This window comes from Elaeis guineensis, chromosome 1 (genome assembly GCF_000442705.2).
Source record: "Elaeis guineensis isolate ETL-2024a chromosome 1, EG11, whole genome shotgun sequence".
Taxonomy (NCBI): Eukaryota; Viridiplantae; Streptophyta; class Magnoliopsida; order Arecales; family Arecaceae; genus Elaeis; species Elaeis guineensis.
In genome coordinates this window covers 105265361-105281749 of record NC_025993.2, presented here as the reverse complement: position 1 = coordinate 105281749, position 16389 = coordinate 105265361, and the positions used below count along the sequence as shown (strand labels likewise).

The 16389-nt window shown below is 35.4% G+C and overlaps 1 pseudogene; it reads left to right on the top strand.

Moving 5' to 3' along the window:
* Positions 1-232: 232 nt before the first annotated feature.
* LOC105038264 (ubiquitin-ribosomal protein eL40 fusion protein-like) lies at positions 233-8991 on the top strand (annotated as a pseudogene).
* Positions 8992-16389: the final 7398 nt, after the last annotated feature.

The following is a 16389-nucleotide window of genomic DNA, read 5'->3' as shown; positions in this document are numbered from 1 at the left end:
AAATATCTACTAAATTTGTTCTAGATAATAAAAAATATCACAACATTAAATACTACATATATTAATGAGAAAGGGCATATTTATCAATATATATATATAAGTTCTTCTACCCCTCTTTTACCCCTCTATTCAAATAAGGATAAGATATGTACCTTTTTTTACCCTTTTTCTTCCTATCTAAATAAGGATTCATTAATTTTCTTACCCTCCCTTCCGCTCCATTACCCTCCCCTCCCCTTCCCTCCCATTATGAACCCCCGTGTACCCCCAATCCAAACTTAAGGTTAGGGTTTTCAGAGCGGTGGCGACGATGGTGGCGGCGGAGCAAGATCGAGCAACCAAGATGCAGATCTTCATCAAAATCCTCACTGGGAAGACTATCATCCTCGAGGTTGAGTTCTCTGACACCATCGACAATGTCAAGGCCAAGATCCAAGACAAAGAAGGTTAACCCTTTTCTTGTCTGATTTTATTTGATCCAATTTCTTCTTGTTCTTCTTCTTCCCCATTTTGGAGTCCAAGTTCCATAAATTTCATCCATGGAAACCATAGCGGATGCTTGTTTAGGAGTAGTCCCTTTCTTCGCAAAAATTCTACTGCATTAGCAGCATTTGATCTTCGTGGGGAAGCAGCTCGAGGATGGATGAACCCTGGCTGATTACAACATCCAGAAAGGTGTAGTCTTCACCTCTGATTACATCTCTTTTCACCTCCATTCGATTGAATTAGAATGGATTCCCTTAAGAGTTTCTAGCTGTTCTTCTTTTGCCCTCCAAACTATATCCTCAAGCTTCTATTTGCTCTTGAAATTTTTTTTTTTAATTTGATTATGTTGGATTGGTTGTTCCATGGCTTGTTGCCATTTTTTTCCCTCTTTCCTAGCTAATATTTCAAGTCATGTTCTTTAGTGTTCGTTGGTATTATTTGGTGATGACGATGTGGCTGTGGTGATGTTATATAGAGTAGATGCTGTATCTGGTGCTGAGGCTGAGGGGTGGGATCATTAAGCCCTCACTGATGGCTCTGGCTAGGAAATATAACCAGGACAAGATGATCTATAGAAAGTATGCTATCTTGATTTTTCTCTATTGTGGGATCTTACCATCTCAGTTGATATCCTTGAGACTCACGCTCAGGAGTGATCGAATTGATAAGAATACCAATATGAGCTTTGAAGGCCAACCTCATCAAAAGACCAACCTCATCAGAAGGTCAAGGTCATCAGAAAGCTGACCTCATCGAAAGGTTGAGATTATCATCATCTGAGCATGTGGCAGTAGATCATTACTTGAGTTAATGACACTCTCAGATTACATCGGTCTCTAGCCAACCTGACTCTTCAGTATTATCTGCTAAGTCGGCTTAGTCCAGAACTGCTAATAAATAGAACACTCACCTCGATTTTTAGCGGACCTGAGATCTCCCTCAACCAAATCAGTTACGTCAGTTTCTGACCGACCTGATTGCTGATATTCAGGCATGGTGCTCAGTTTATTTACTTATATTAGTTATTCCATATTAGTCTTTTACCGACGTGCCACTACATCTACGAACAGTTATCTGATAGCTGTTATCTAGCTTAATCGTAACTATCTTCCAATTATGTTGCAGCTCATTTGTCATGTGGACAGTCGTTTCACGATCTTTTTACAGGTCATTCTGTTATAACAACCAAACAATTTAACAGATCTATAACGACCTAACAGATCTATAACAACCTAACAGTCTAACAGATCTCTAATGGCCTAACAAATTTTCTTTAAAGCCTAAGCAAGCTTCCTCTATAAAAGAAGGACAAGGTACTCTCCAAACTAAGTCTGAACTCACAGAGATAAAAATTTTGCTAAGATTCCCACTGAAGAATCAGAGTTCTCTCTACTTAGAGTTCATTCTACTTCTCTCCACTCATAAACTCTCACTTCTTGCTTTTTACTTCTCCATTTTCACTATTTATTTTCAAGGTCCTGGTTAACTTAAGCATTGGAGGATCCTAAACCGAAGGATATCCTATGATTTTAGAACTTCTTTTGTAGATTTCGCTCGCGATTCACATCTATGCAACTCTCAGCTCTTCAGTTTGGTTCAGCACTGACCTCCCTCCAGAGCTTTGCAGTAACAAATTGACGCTAGAGGAAGGAGGTTCTGAAAATTTTTAGTAAAAAATGGTGAATAAGAAAGCACCGATTCATCCTTCACTTGCCTCATTCTCTCCTAGAGATGTTCAAAAAATCATCCAACCATTAATTGCTGTTGATTTATAGTAATTTAGTCTCCTTATCTAGTAAGTTTAAGCCCCCACTGCTGCGGTACAAATAGCTTCAGTGTACCATTGAATAGCAGCAATGGGAGGCTACTCCTCAAGTGGTTCAATCTCATCACTCCCAGCAACCAATTTCTCAAAATCCTTCTCACAATCATACTCTGGGTCTCACTGATCAATCCTAGAGGATAGAATCATCTGCTCCAAGCAGAAAAATAAATCTGAAAGAAGGTCTTGGGCAAAAGATCCAAGATCTTGAGAAAAAGCTGATGGAGATTCAGATTGGCAACTCACAAAGCGAAAAGAATTTCAATCTACAATCTTCTTTCTCTCGATAAATTCTTGATGAATTGATTCCTATTCGGTTCAAGATGCCTGCTGTGAAGTCATTTGACGGCTCCACTGACCCTTGGGATTACTTAAAGGATTTCAAAGCCATCATGAGGCTACAAGGGGCATCTGATGCCCTACTCTATATCACCTTTCCCATCATCCTTAAGAAATCTGTAAGAATCTGATTCTCTGACCTTCAATCAGAATCTATCTCCTTTTTTGATCAGTTAACCAAACTGTTCGTCACTTACTTTGGCACTAACAAGATTCACCTAAAGAATACTAACAGTCTTTTTTTCTGTGAAGCAGTAGGAAGGTGAATCTCTGTGGAATTATACTGCATGCTTTAATATAGCTACTAGTTTTGAAGAACTTCAACAAATCCATTGCTATACTAGTTTTGAAGCAAAGACTCAAAAGAAACTGTCTGATCTTCTCCCCCAACAAAAACTAACCGGATAACTATGAGCAAATGCTTGTTTGGATATGAAAGTATGCACAGATTGAAGAGGAAGAAAGCATACTCCGTCAGACGAGAAAAAAAAAATGAAAATAAGCAATCGAGGGAAGATGGTGAAGCTTAGCAAAATTATAATGGCTCCAATCGATCTCAAAAAAATTTGAGGTCAAGAAGCCCACCTCAGCACTTTGATTCCTACACTCCTTTGTCTACCCCTTAAGCACAGATTCTCATGAAATTAAAAGAGAAGGATATCTCCGAAAGTCTGATCCTATGAAGGCCCCACCAGCAAAAAAAATAAAAGAAAATATTACCGTTTCCATCAAGACCATGCCACGATACTAAAAACTGTAGATAGCTGTGAGATGAGATAGAAGTGTTGGTGCATTGAGGTCACCTCGGTAAATATGTAAGGCCAACAAAAATAATTGAATATCTACCTTAGATGGAAGGAAATCTTGAAAATCATAACCAACCTACAGTTGGGGTCATCAATATGATATCTGACATATCACAGAAGGCTGGTGATCCATCCCCCAGGAGGCAACCAATTCTGATTGATTGAGAGCCGATCTGGATCTTCTATTTCTTGTACTTGAAATTCTAAAAATCTCCAAGTATTATCAATAAAAGTACTCCTTGGAGCTTATTTTTGTACATCATATACTATGTAAAAAGATAAAAATTCAATCTCCGGATTGATAAACCCCGAAGGACCAAGATGAAGATAAGATCTCCTGATCAATGAAAATTCGATCTCCAGATTGGTAAGCCCTGAAGGATAAAAATGAAAATTCAATCTCTGGATCGGTAAGCCTCGAAGGGCCAAGATGGAGATAAGATCTCCTGATCGATAAAAAGTCAATCTCTGAATCGAGCTTAAGCCCCAAAAGGCAAAGAAGATAAGCCGATCTCTGGATCGAGCTTAAGTCTTGAAAGGCCAAGATGGAGATAAGATCTCTTGATTGATGAAAAATTGATCTTCGAATCGAGCTTAAGCTCCGAAGGGCCAAGCTAGAGATAAGATCTCTTGATTGATGAAAGTCGATCTCTGGATCGAGCTTAAACCCCAAAGGATCAAAATGGAGATAAGATCTTCTGATCGATAAAAAATCAATCTTCGGATCGAGCTTAAGCTTTGAAGGATCAGGACGAAGATAAGATCTCTTGATCGATGAAAATTTGATCTACAGATCGGTAAGCATTGAAGAGCCAAGATAGAGATAAGATTTCTTGATCGATGAAAATTCGATCTTCAGATCGATAAGCTCCAAAGGGCAAAAATGAAAATCTGATCTCTGGATCGGTAAGCCTCGAAGCACCAAGATGAAAATTAGATCTCTTGATCGATAAAAAGTCAATCTCCAGATCGAGCTTAAGCATCGAAAGTGTCAAAAAAAAAAAACCAATTTTTGGATCGAGATAAATCTCAAAGGACCAAAAATTCGATCTTCAAATCAAGATAAGTCCCAATAGGACTAAAAATCCGATCTTTAGATCAAGATGTCCCAAAAGACTAAAAATTCGATCTCTAAATCAAGATAAGTCACAATAGGATAAAAAATCCGATCTTCAGATCAAGATAAGTCCCGATTAGATCTAAGTCCCAAAAGGATTAAGATCAAGTGAGATATTCGATCTTCAAATTAGACCTCATAAAAATCCAAAATTTTGATTAGACTAAAGTCCCAAAAAGATCAAAATTAAAAAAGAGATATTCAATCTTCAGATTAAGCCTCACAAAATGTCAACCTAACAAGTTCTGACTTAGATTTTCAGACAACATGCCCTTAAAAGAGAAGAAAATGAGGTACTAAAGATTGAAATACTATCAGATATACAGAAGATTTGACCTGCCCACTCTGAGCTCGAATGGAAGGATCCGAGCAGTTCACTTAAAGAACCAAATGGCACAAATTCGGTACTTCAGACAAGCTGAGAATTTTTTTTTTGGATTATTTTCATTCGGAGTGATCTCTTTGGACTCAGAAGTGGGGGTTAAATATTATGGGATCTTACCATCTCAGCTGATGTCCTCAGAACTCATGCTCAGGAGCTATCGAGTTGACAAACATACTGATGTGAGTCTTGAAGGCCAACTTCATCAGGAGGCCGACCTCATCAGAAAATCAAGGTCATCAGAAAATCAATCTCATTGGAAGGCTGAGATCATCATCATCTGGATACGTGGCAGCAGATCATTATCTTAGTTAATGATACTCTTAGGTTACAGCAACCTCTAGCCGATCTGACTCTTCAGTATTATCCGCTAAGTCGGCTTAGTCCAGAACTGCTAGTAAGCAGGATACTCACCTCGATTTCTTGCCGACTTGAGATCTCCCTCAATCAAATTAGCTTACGTCAGTTTCTGGCTAACCTGATTACTGATACTCAGGCATGTCATGCGGTTCATTTACTTATATCAGTTATTCCACATCGGTCTTTTACTGATATGCCATTATATCTACGTATGGTTATCTGACAGCTATGATCTAGCTCAGTCATAACTATCTTTCAGTTGTATTCCAACTCATTTGCCATGTGGGCAGCTGCCCCATGCTATTCTATTACAACAATCAAACGGTCTAACAAATCTTCAATGACCTAACAGATCTTTAACGGCCTAACAACCTAACAGATTTCTAACGGCCTAACAAACTCTCCTGAAAGCCTTAGCAAGTCCCCACTATAAAAGAGGGACCAGATACTTTCTGGAAGGTAAGTCCAAACTAAGTCTAAATTCATAGAAATAAAAACTCTACTAAGATTTTCACTAAGGAATCAAAGTTTTCTCCACTTAGAGTTAATTCTACTTCTCTCCACTTACAAACTCTCATTTTTTGCTTTCTGCTTCTTCATTTTCACTATCTGTTCTCAAGGCTTCGGCTAACTTAAGTATCGGAGGGTTCTAAATCGAATGGCACCCCATGGTTTTGAGACTTCTTTTGTAGATTTCGCTCGCGATTCATGTCGGTGCAACTCTTAGCTCTCCAGCTGGATTCAGCACTGACCTCACCTCCAGAGCCTTGCAGCAACATTCTCTTTTCCTATCACTTGCTTCTTTTAATGTACTATTTTTAAGCTTGTCATAGTCTAGTTTGTATAACCATGACCTTCCAATATGGTGCATTGCAAATACATCAACTCTAGTCATGGATTATGAAAAACCTTTGCTGAATATGAGATGAGACATAATTTGGTGCCATGTCGTCATTCTAGAACTGTGCTCCTGTGCTTTAGTGAGAGTTTAAGATGCATTTTAAGTGATTTAGTGAGTGCACTTGATATGATATCATTGTGAGGTTCTATATTTCTGTTCTGTGTTGCTGCTGCTATTGATCTCTGAGCTAGTGAGGTCCCATTGTAATTTACAAGTGGCTTATTATGTTATAGATATATAGGTTTTGGTTTTCTTCTTCCTAAGCACAGAATTGTAACTTACCATGCTTCAGTGGGAATTTAAGATGCACTTAAGGGCTTTAGTGCACTTGATATAATATCATTCTGAGGTTCTATAATTTTGTTCCGAGTTGCTGGTACTGTTGATTTCTGAGCTTTGAGGTCCCATGGTAACTTATGGGTGGTTTATTATATAATAGGTAGGTTGTGGTTTTCTTCTTCCTGGATAGCTGATCAACTTGAAACTATTGAAATTTGTATGCTTTTAGGCTCTTGATATTAGCATATACGAATCGGTTATAATCTTTTAGCTCCTTCACGTGACGTGGTAAGGTAGATCTGTTTATAAAGGTGCAGTTATATCAAAGTATGATTTGTAGAATACGTTATTTGACAATTCAGGAGTCAATGTTCTTGGGCTAGCGAACTGGAACATGCTGGTTTCATCGTAATGCTTTTGAGTTTTGTCCAAAATGCAATGGCTTCTTCTTGCAAGTTGAATACGTTCTATTCAACTGCAAAACATCTTATTTTGCTACCTTCTTTGCATTTGATTATCATTTTTTTTTCTTTCTCAGGTGTTATGCTCGCCTGCATCCCAAGGCTGTGAATTGCCGTAAGAAGAAGTGTGGCCACAGCAACCAAGTGCCCTTCCTCCCCCGTTCTTATTTTTTGCATTGAATGGCTTTGACCGGTCGGTTGAGCTTGATATGATAGGCCACAGTTGAGACAGTCTTCTGTTGATTATAATTTTTTTTCTTATTGTTCAGTATTGTAAATTTTTAGTGAATTGACCTATAAACTAGATTGCCTAGGCCAACCATCTTAAGTTTTGTAGGGTTAATTTGAATGGCAAACAAAGTGGTATATATGAAGCTTTGATATGCACCTTATGAATTTAGGACTTTTTTTTAGTGAATTGACCTCTAGACTAGATTGCCTAGGCCAACCATCTTAAGTTTTGTAGGGTTGATTTTAATGGCAAACAAAGTGGTATATATAAAGCTTTGATATGCACCTTATGAATTTAGGATTTTTTTTTTAGTGAATTGACCTCTAGACTAGATTGCCTAGGCCAACCATCTTAAGTTTTGTAAGGTTGATTTTAATGGCAAACAAAAGTGGTATATATGAAGCTTTGATAAAAACCTATGGATTTTTTATGTGTATACTCTTCTAAATATTTCAATGCGTATCAATACCCTTTCAAAATTAATATCTATATGTATACCCTTATAAAATATTTTTTTTTTTTGCATATGTTCCCACATCATCTAACGCCATTAAAAATTAAAGGTTTAAAATTAAGATGACTAAAACACCCTTATAAGTAGATGTGCAAAAAAAAAATTTATAAAGATATATATGTAAATAGTAATTTTATGAGAATATTCACGCAACTTTGAATATTTGGAAGGGTATACATGCAAAAAATCTTTTTTTTTTTTTTTTTTTTTTTGCGTGTAATACATCTCTCCTGGTTTGTTAATTCTTTCCTTATTCTAATGAAAAAAATTAACATGCACAACTAAAACAGTAAATATACTTAATTTATTGATTTACATAGATTAAAAAAAAATTTATCAAATGATAGATTAAAATTATTTTATCTAAAAAATAGACAGATCATAACTATCCATGTTTTCTCTAATGCATAATAATATGCTTTTAAGAAAAGTACCTAAACCTGATATTAGATGGATAGCTTGTATATTTGTATGGAATGGACATAGTTGTAGCTTTGGACATTACATAATAATGAGAATTTATAATCTTATTATATTTTATTTCAAAAATTTTTATCAAAAATATCTTTATGAAATGTATAAGGTGTATCATGTTGTTATAAGATGGACATAGTCATCCGATCTTGCCTAAAAATAAAATAAAATATAATATTCTAGTATATAAAATATTATATAATATCATTATCATATTATTATATTATATAATATGTTACTATATTGTAGAGTAAGAGGGTCCGAATCCATTTAGATATAATAGGTAAAAATTAAATTAAAATTTTTTGTGTGTATATCCTTCTAAATTCAAATTTGTATAAATATCCTCATAAAATTGCTATTTGTATATATATCCTTATAAATTTTTTTTTGCACATCTATCCATAAAAATATTTAAATTATTTAAATTTTAAATTATTAATTTTTTAATGACGTTAGATGATGTAGGTATATATGCAAAAAAAAATTAAAAAAAAATATGCATGCAAAATAGGCATTTGTTAAGGGTATATATGTAAATATTAATTTTCAAAAAAAATTCACATAAATTTGAATGTTTAGGAGAGTACACATGCAAAAAAACCCATGAATTTATGATTTCTTGTTGCCAGTTGAGATTAGTCCGTTTTTAATGACATCACTGTTAGATATTCATTAGTCATTATTTCTGTAGTTTGACATAGTTATGTCTTCATCAAGTATAATGTAATTATGTCCTAGGGAGTTCTTCTGTTGTAAATTTTAACATTGTTTGATCTTTCGTCTTGTAGCTGAGGCCTAAGAAGAAGATCAAGTAAACCCTGTCTGAGATTTGTTCCACATTTCTGGTTGTTTCTGATGGGGAATACATGAGAATTCTTTTATTAAACTTAGCTTGTCTGTTATTTTTTTTACCTTATTTATCTGCCAATTCAAACTGTCCTTTGATTCTTCATGAGTGTTGGAAATTTGGATCTTCAGTGTGCATGGTAAATCTTTTTGGGGTTATGCAAGCAGTTATTTAGTTTCTTTTATGTCTAGTGCCCTTTTAATGCCATTATTTTTGAGTTATTAATTGTCAAACATTACAAAAATTTTTAAAGTACCCTAGGGAGAATTTCTTTAGTAGAAAATAATCCAGTTGTGAAATATGATTTGACGGCTGCGTTGTCAATAAATTTATGCATGATATGGTGCTCGGTACCTTGAGGCTTTGAGGATGGCAAGGTATCCTCGAGGGCCGCTCAGAACTTGCTACATTACAATGTTAAGGATATTGTTTTGTTGGGCCGCGTTCGTAGGAGTGAAAGAGAAATGGGGAATAAGGTATGCCTGGTGGCATAGTTGTGCCGCCAGCTGATTCTCTTTGATTATCAAAATTCTTTTGACACAAGACAAAAATTGGAATAAGCTTTATAATTTTCTAAAATGGCATAACTATTTTTGTTGTAATATTTTTATTTGATAATATAATAGCTTAAGTTAGGGGCGACTTAACACATATGGAGGCCTAAAGCTAAATACTAAAATGAGATCTTTTTTATTAAAATTTATGTAAAATTTTACTAAAATTTTATTTTTTTAATTTTTTGAGATATAAAATTTTTAATTAAATTTTTATAATCAAGTTCTTCTGATATTTCTTTTTCAATTGATAATATAGCCAATTCATTTAATCTCTTTTAAGACATTATTGATCTTAAGTAAGATTTCAAATTTAAAAAAATTTACAAATGAGATGCAAAAGTTATAATAATAAAAAAAACTGATTATTGAATGCAAAGGTTAGAACAATAAATTTTAAGTTAAATAAAAAGAATTGTAAAGGTTAAAATAATACTATCTGATTATTGAATACTGATTGCAAATGAGATAAATAATCAACTGGAACTAGGACCGGCAAAATATGACCTGACCCGCCAATCTGACCCATGTTCGATCTACCATAAACAGGTTTGGGTTTAGACTAAACAGATTTGGATCATAAACGGATCGGCCCGTTAAATCCATTTAATAATTGGATCAGATTTGGATTTTAGATATCTGACCCATTTAACCCGTTTAATATTCAGATTGGGTTGTGTCAGATAATCTATTTAATCTGTTTAATCTATTTAACCTATTTCTGACCCATTTAATTCGATCTGTTTAACCTATTTAACTCATTTAAGATCCGTTTAACCTGTTTCTGACCCATTTAATCCGATATATTTAATCTGTTTAACCCATTTAATCTGTTTAATCTGTTTAACCTAATTTGATCTATTTAATAAATAGGTTAAACAGGTCGGATCGGATTACCTATTTAATAAACAGATTAGGTTCATATTGAAATTTTTGACCCATTTAATAAATAGGTCAGGTTTGGGTTAATAATTTTTTAACCCGACACGCATTGATCCGATCCGTTTATGATCCGACCCGATCTGATTGCCACCTCTAACTGGAACTGATTATCTTGTGCAAGAGTACAGAAATCAAAAAATATGAGTTGGAATCTTAGAAGTTTTCTACTAAGGAAAAGGACAAAAAAAATAAGAAATGAAGAATTGAGAAATAGATATTATAAATTAAAATAAAGAGTTAGTTTTATAAAAAAAAATATAACCGTTAAAGTATATTTTCGTTGATTAATTGGAAATTGATACTCAATTAAGAAAATGAGAGAATTAAAGGAAGACAGGTGGCAGCGTCTCGGTCTCTCGAAAAGTCTCAAAAAAAACCATGAGCCTCTTTATTTCTTACCACGCACACTGTTAAAAAAAAAAGTGGGACCTGCATGGAGACTCAATCCTTTGCCCCTTCCTTGCTGCTGGGCTCGAAGCTTGGAATCCCGTCGGACGATCGGAGACGCCCCATCGCCCCTCAAGGCCTTTGCTGCCACCATCGCCCCTTAAGACCTCCATTGTCGCCGTCGCTCGTCGCCCCTCAAGGCCTTCACTGCCGCTTGATGGGTCCACATCTTCTCCATCGATAGTGCCACCGCCTGCATCTTTGATGGCCTCCTCATCGGTGTCGCCCTCGTCAACTTCAAGGCCTCCCTCTGCAAGCGTTTGGTGACCCCACCGCCCGTCCTAATAGCCGACTTCTTAAACCTCACCATCGAATCCAGTGCCAACAAGCAACAGCATCCTCGCTGTCATGTTTTTCACTCGTGGCCCTATTGGGCATCCGCTCTTCTCCACCGTCGACGCCCTCCACCTCCTCACCAGTCACCAAGAACCACTTCTATCTCACCACTTGTCGTCTCGCCATCTCCAACAATGCTCTTCTCACCATCTCGCCTTCTTCACAAGATCTTCTGGCAATCGGGTGGCGACAGTTGTTGGACATTCCTTCGGGGGATCTTTGGTGACCTTCGATGGGCATTCCTCCAACGGGGGTCTAAAGCAAAGGCTCTGATGGCCTTACCCTTCAACCGGCCTTGGCTTAAGTATAACACTAATATTAGAGAATAATATTATAATTTTGTGCCAAAATTTTAAAGTATCACAATATATGCAATATATGACATTATTTATAGAATATTATATAAATAATGATAATATTGAATTCTTTTTACTGTTATACTATTATTACATTGTATATAATACTATGATATGAAATCATGGTAACATATTATTCTGTTAAATTAATAAGGTATATAGATGATATCACCATATGCTATTAAAAATTTTTTATTAAAATTATTGCAGCTACTATGACATATTAAATATAATATCAATAACATGCACGTACGTGAAATTATTTTTGTATTATAACTATTTCATTACATAATTTCATATGCCAATACATTGTTTATTTTTACAATTTCAGGCATTATATATAAATATTTGTATAATATGATAATCAATTTTTAATTATTCTATAGTGTATTATAGAAAAATATGACTGATATATTATGAATATCTGAATATATGCATGATACTATATACGGGTAATAGCAAATAAATATTACTTGATAAAATATATTATAATCAAAATAGAGTATTATTAGCAAATTATAAACATAGATGCTTTGATAATGTCTGGTTTATTATTAATTTTTTAATTAAACATTTATTATAATTAGGTGCGTAAAAGAGCCGAACATGGAATATAATTGATCACTTAAACTAATAATCAAGGTGCATTCGAAAGGAATGAAACTGGTATAAAGGAATAAGACTGTTCCAAGATGGAGATGGAATAACCGTCTTAAAGAAAGAAGCTTGGATGGTTTATCCGACATAGCTTGTTCCTATTATCTCCATTTGATAAACGGTGTCTGGATCTCGTAAAAGGAAAGTGCCGCCATGCACAATTTTAACATTTACACGGTGATATGTGAAAGCATTATTATAATTGTTATTTTTTGGTGGAAGATATGTGAAAGCATTTGATTGCGTTTTTGAGTGTATGTGGTGGTTTCAATGGGAGCTTAGTGAAGTCTTCTCGTTGCTTATTAATTGAATCGTCAAAATTGTTGAAGAGCTTTTTAGGTTCATTCACTATAAAAAAAAAAAAAAAATTATAGTGAAATTATTTGCGATGGTTGATTTATCATCGTAAAAAAATTATTTGGGATGGTAAAAAATCATCGCGAATAAGATGTCAATTTTAATTGTTATTTGCAACGACAATCAAATTTCATAGCAAAAAATAGAGTTTTTACAACGGCAATGGATCATAGTAAATAATCTATGATTTTTATGACGGCAATGGATCATAATAAATAATCCATAATTTTTACGACGGCAATGCATCGTAGATAATATGTCTAAATTTTTTTTTTACGACGGCATTTTGTCGTGGTAAAAAATCAGTTAAAACATCCTGCCTAAGCTTTTTTTTTTCTTTTTTGCGAAGGCATTTTACCGTAGTAAAAAATCACTTAAAACACCCGCTTAAGCTTCCCCCCACCCCGCTCGATCTCTCGGCTGGCTCGACCCTCTCTCCCCCCTCCCTCCACTCCAAAACCCTACAACGCCCTCCCCCCTCTACCACTCCAAAATCCTACCCCGATCCATCTCCTCGGTGCATGCCCCTCCCCCCCCCTCCACCGCTCTAAAACCCCCCTCCTCCGCTCCAAAATCCTATCCCGATCGATCTCTCCAGTGTGCCCCCCCCCGCTCTTTCACTTCAAAACCCCGATCGATCTCCTCGACGTGCCCCTCCCCCCCTCCTCCGCTCCAAAACCCTAGTTGGCGCCTAAGCTTCCCCCCCCGGATCTCCCTGGCATGCCTCTCCCTACGGCGTGCCCCCCGATCTCCTCCACTCTAAAACCCCAGCCGACGTCTAAGCTTCCTCCTTAGTGCCCCCCACCCCTAGCGGCGGCCCGACGGCAGTTTGGCCTCCCCTCTTCGATGCAGAAAGTAAGATCTCTCTCTCCACGTCTATCGGACTCCTCTATCGTCAGTCAGGTACGATCTCTCCCTCTTCTTCTCGATCTCTTTCTTCATTCCCTCTTCTTCTCGATCTCTCTCTTCATTCCCTCTTCTTCTCAATCTTCGGCCCTCTGCTTCTCGGTTGGATTTTGGAGTATGACACATGGAACCTCTGATGCAAGGCTTTATGAACAGAATCTAGAATCTTTCAGAGTTTAAATTATGTAGAAGTATAATAGATAAACATTCATACATATACAGACATATATGTGCATGTATGTATATATTTTAGCAACCAAGGAGTAAAAAATACCAAAATGCATATTCCTCTGACTTCTAGCATCCTTAAACATGGTTTTCTGAGATTTTAATTGTTTAAAGTGTTGATTGTGGTAATTAAATACTAGAGTGTCCCATATTACATACCATGCCTGTGTGTCACCGATAAATTTCTGTACCATGATACTCCCCATCTTGCTAGTAACCTGACTGCATTTGAATTGTTAATTCTATGTAATTTAGATTTCAAGTTATGCAATGCTATGTGACAAATATGCATGCCACAACTCGCACAAAATCCCATGTGCTCGAGAAACAAACCCAACCGTAACATAAAAATCCCTCCGATCTCCCTCAGGTGCTCTCCCTCCCCACATATCTCAGAAAAAGAGAATGAAATGAAAAGAAAAAAATTGAAAAGAAAAAGAATGATCAATCTATGTCATGTTAATTTTTTCTATCTTGCCTTTGTTTTTCATTGATTTTTCCTATATTTTTCCCTGTTTTTCCTCACATCAAAGTGAATAGGTTTCTCTCTTGCCGTAATCCTTCAATCTATTTCACACCAATCACTATGTTCCCTGCACCCAATCTCTTTTGCTATTGAACAATGCCTTCCAAAAAAAAAAAAAAAAACCTTATTATGAAGTGATGTTAACTGGTTACTTGTCGGTTTCTTATAACACCATCTGTCAATTAATAATGGACGATGGCGTATTGACATGGGATGGAATTGTGTTAGAGAAAAACCCTTCTACCCTCACACATGGGTGTCATTATCTTGGAATCACCCAGCTTTTGTTTAGGATAATGAAGACTCAACTAGGATTGGTGCAAGGCCTAAAAGGGTGGTTGGCATATCACATTTGTATGGTACAATATATACTGTTGATGTGCACTGGTACAAAAGAAAAAAAAAAAATACAATGACATTGCTAAGAGATGTCATGTGCTTTTGGTGCATAAATTTATGGACATCCATTTTCCTACATTGGGGACCTTTCCAAATCGAACTCGGGTTGGAGAGTGTCTGTCTTCCAACCACAACCATCCATGATTGGTGGGCATAAATCAATCTCACTACATGAGATGGTAGGTCAGTGGACTCTATTCAATCATGATTGTTATGCAATCATAAGCATACGTGATTGGAAGACAAACCCTCTCCAATCCAAGTGAGTAGTGAAGATGATTTTTTAGTAATAACTTCCAAGTCAAATAGGGCATATACTGTCAATATAAAACATGGATGTGCATGACTTATAAAGACTTAATATATCCTTAGTAGCATATGTAAAAAATTGCATGCACCAAGATTTAATATATCCTACTTTAAATTTACTTGGTGTTTTATTGTTCTTTTGTTTTAGGAGACCATATTCACATTACTAGGAAGTTTGTATCTTTTTTGATATTTATCCTCATAAATTTTATTCTTTTATAAATTTTATTTTTTTCTGATATTTATAAAAAAATTATTGTATATGATTTTCAAGAAATACATAACGATAATAGTATCAGTGGATAGTAGTTATAGATAAAAGTTGGATTGATTTGCTAGAAAGAACTTTACCTACGTACATTGAGGGGGTCAATAAATTTTTGGACTTTACATATGCTAATCAGGCAGATGATGCAAAGATTTATTGTCCATGTAAAAAGTATAAAAATTATTTTCTTGAGGACTGGCATATAGTGAAACAACATATTATTACAAAAGGATTCTTGACGACATATAAGATTTGGACTTATCATAAAGAGACATACTATTCTACTAGGTCTAATCAAGATTGTGGAAGTAAAAATTTTTTTGATATGAAAGATGATATGGTTGGAATGATACAAAAGGCAACTAGAATCTTAATGTCAAATGACAATATGAAATTTAATCATTTAATAGAGAATGAGGGTCATGAAGGGTCTAATCAAGAAATAAAAGATTATTTTAAACTTCTTGAAGATGCAGAACATCCACTTCATCCAAATTGTACGAAATTCACCTCACTATCATTTATTATTCGATTACTGTATTTGAAAGTGCTAAGTGGATGGACAAATAAGTCATTTACATTATTACTAGAATTGTTGAATGATGCATTTTTGGAAGGGATATGCTTGCCAAATTCATATTATCAAGCAAACAAAATCACTACAGATTTGGATTTTACTTATGAGACATGGGATGCATGTCCCAATAATTGCATATTATTTAGAGGCAAAGATGAAGGACATGATAAATGTCAAATATGTTAGAGTTTTAGATATAAGTAATTTATAGGAGATTTAAATAATGATACTACTAAGAATAGTCAGATTACTGTAAAACAAGTTCGATACTTTTCATTGAAGTCGAGATTACAAAAATTCTTTATGTCATCAAAAACTGCAAAGTTAATGAGATGGTATGAGGAGGAACGAACAAAAGATGGTGTTCAAAGACGCCCTGCAGACTCAATTACCTGGAGAACTTTTGATGAACGGAATCCATCCTTTGCTACAGATTGTCAAAATATTAGACTTGGTTTAGCAGCTGATGGGTTTAATCCATTTAAATTAATATCTATAGCTCAT